We start from the raw sequence: 3,104 nt of genomic DNA, 5'->3' as shown, positions 1-3,104 counted from the left end.
CATTCCGGAGGGCTGAACGGAAAGCCTCTCCAGTTTGTCTGACGAACCGGTTTCAGGCTCTGTCTCAGGCTGATACTGATCTTCGGCCTGACATGGCTGCTTGTCCTGTTCCAGAGGTTGCCCCTCAGTCTGCAAGATCCGGGCAGTTGCAGAGGGTGGGCTTACTGGTAGTTGGAAGCTCCAACGTCAGGCGCGTAATGGGGCCCCTTAGGGAAATGGCAGCAAGAGAGGGGAAGAAAACCAATGTGCACTCCGTGTGCATACCGGGGGGAGTCATTCCAGATGTGGAAAGGGTCCTTCCGGATGCCATGAAGGGTACAGGGTGCACCCATCTGCAGGTGGTCGCTCATGTCGGCACCAATGATGTGTGTCGCTATGGATCGGAGGAAATCCTCTCTGGCTTCCGGCGGCTATCTGATTTGGTGAAGACTGCCAGTCTCGCTAGCGGGATGAAAGCAGAGCTCACCATCTGCAGCATCGTCAACAGGACTGACTGCGGACCTTTGGTACAGAGCCGAGTGGAGGGTCTGAATCAGAGGCTGAGACGGTTCTGCGACCGTGTGGGCTGCAGATTCCTCGACTTGCGCCATAGGGTGGTGGGGTTTCGGGTTCCGCTGGATAGGTCAGGAGTCCACTACACGCAACAAGCGGCTACACGGGTAGCAGGGGTTGTGTGGCGCGAGCTGGGCGGTTTTTTAGGTTAGATGGCCTTGGGCAAGTACAGAAAGGGCAACAGCCTCAACGGGTGCGGGGCAAAGTCAGGACATGCGGGGACCAAGCAGCAATCGGTATTGTAATTGTCAACTGTCGAAGCTGCGTTGGTAAAGTACCGGAACTTCAAGCGCTGATAGAAAGCACCGAAGCTGAAATCGTTATAGGTACAGAAAGCTGGCTTAAGCCAGAGATAAATTCTGCCGAAATTTTTACAAAGGTACAGACGGTGTTTCGAAAGGATAGATTGCATGCAACCGGTGGTGGAGTGTTCGTCGCTGTTAGTAGTAGTTTATCCTGTAGTGAAGTAGAAGTGGATAGTTCCTGTGAATTATTATTGGTGGAGGTTACACTAAACAACCAAACTAGGTTAATAATTGGCTCCTTTTACCGACCTCCCGACTCAGCAGCATTAGTGGCAGAACAACTGAGAGAAAATTTGGAATACATTTCACATAAATTTTCTCAGCATGTTATAGTCTTAGGTGGAGATTTCAATTTACCAGATATAGACTGGGACACTCAGACGTTTAGGACGGGTGGTAGGGACAGAGCATCGAGTGACATTATACTGAGTGCACTATCCGAAAATTACCTCGAGCAATTAAACAGAGAACCGACTCGTGGAGATAACATCTTGGACCTACTGATAACAAACAGACCCGAACTTTTCGACTCTGTATGTACAGAACAGGGAATCAGTGATCATAAGGCCGTTGCAGCATCCCTGAATATGGAAGTTAATAGGAATATAAAAAAAGGGAGGAAGGTTTATCTGTTTAGCAAGAGTAATAGAAGGCAGATTTCAGACTACCTAACAGATCAAAACGAAAATTTCTGTTCCGACATTGACAATGTTGAGTGTTTATGGAAAAAGTTCAAGACAATCGTAAAATGCGTTTTAGACAGGTACGTGCCGAGTAAAACTGTGAGGAACGGGAAAAACCCACCGTGGTACAACAACAAAGTTAGGAAACTACTGCGAAAGCAAAGAGAGCTCCACTCCAAGTGTAAACGCAGCCAAAACCTCTCAGACAAACAGAAGCTAAACGATGTCAAAGTTAGCGTAAGGAGGGCTATGCGTGAAGCGTTCATTTAATTCGAAAGTAAAATTCTATGTACCGACTTGACAGAAAATCCTAGGAAGTTCTGGTCTTACGTTAAATCAGTAAGTGGCTCGAAACAGCATAACCAGACACTCCGGGATGATGATGGCATTGAAACAGAGGATGACACGCGTAAAACTGAAATACTAAACACCTTTTTCCAAAGCTGTTTCACAGAGGAAGACCGCACTGCAGTTCCTGCTCTAAATCCTCGCACAAACGAAAAAATGGCTGACATCGAAATAAGTGTCCAAGGAATAGAAAAGCAACTGGAATCACTCAACAGAGGAAAGTCCACTGGACCTGACGGGATACCAATTCGATTCTACACAGTGTACGCGAAAGAACTTGCCCCCCTTCTGACAGACGTGTACCGCAAGTCTCTAGAGGAACGGAGGGTTCCAAATGATTGGAAAAGAGCACAGATAGTCCCAGTCTTCAAGAAGGGTCGTCGAGCAGATGCGCAAAACTATAGACCTATATCTCTTACGTCGATCTCTTGTAGAATTTTAGAACATGTTTTTTGCTCGCGTATCATGTCATTTCTGGAAACCCAGAATCTACTATGTAGGAGTCAACATGGATTCCGGAAACAGCGATCGTGTGAGACCCAACTCGCCTTATTTGTTCATGAGACCCAGAAAATATTAGATACAGGCTCCCAGGTAGATGCTATTTTTCTTGACTTCCGGAAGGCGTTCGATACAGTTCCGCACTGTCGCCTGATAAACAAAGTAAGAGCCTACGGAATATCAGACCAGCTGTGTGGCTGGATTGAAGAGTTTTTAGCAAACAGAACACAGAATGTTGTTATCAATGGAGAGACGTCTACAGACGTTAAAGTAACCTCTGGCGTGCCACAGGGGAGTGTTATGGGACCATTGCTTTTCACAATATATATAAATGACTTAGTAGATAGTGTCGGAAGTTCCATGCGGCTTTTCGCGGATGATGCTGTAGTATACAGAGAAGTTGCAGCATTAGAAAATTGTAGCGAAATGCAGGAAGATCTGCAGCGGATAGGCACTTGGTGCAGGGAGTGGCAACTGACCCTTAACATAGACAAATGTAATGTATTGCGAATACATAGAAAGAAGGATCCTTTATTGTATGATTATATGATAGCGGAACAAACACTGGTAGCAGTTACGTCTGTAAAATATCTGGGAGTATGCGTGCGGAACGATTTGAAGTGGAATGATCATATAAAATTAATTGTTGGTAAGGCGGGTACCAGGTTGAGATTCATTGGGAGAGTGCTTAGAAAATGTAGTCCATCAACAAAGG

This window comes from Schistocerca americana, chromosome 5, assembly GCF_021461395.2.
Source record: "Schistocerca americana isolate TAMUIC-IGC-003095 chromosome 5, iqSchAmer2.1, whole genome shotgun sequence".
Lineage (NCBI taxonomy): Eukaryota > Metazoa > Arthropoda > Insecta > Orthoptera > Acrididae > Schistocerca > Schistocerca americana.
The sequence above is the reverse complement of the archived record's forward strand: the minus strand, read 5'-3'. Positions refer to the sequence as shown.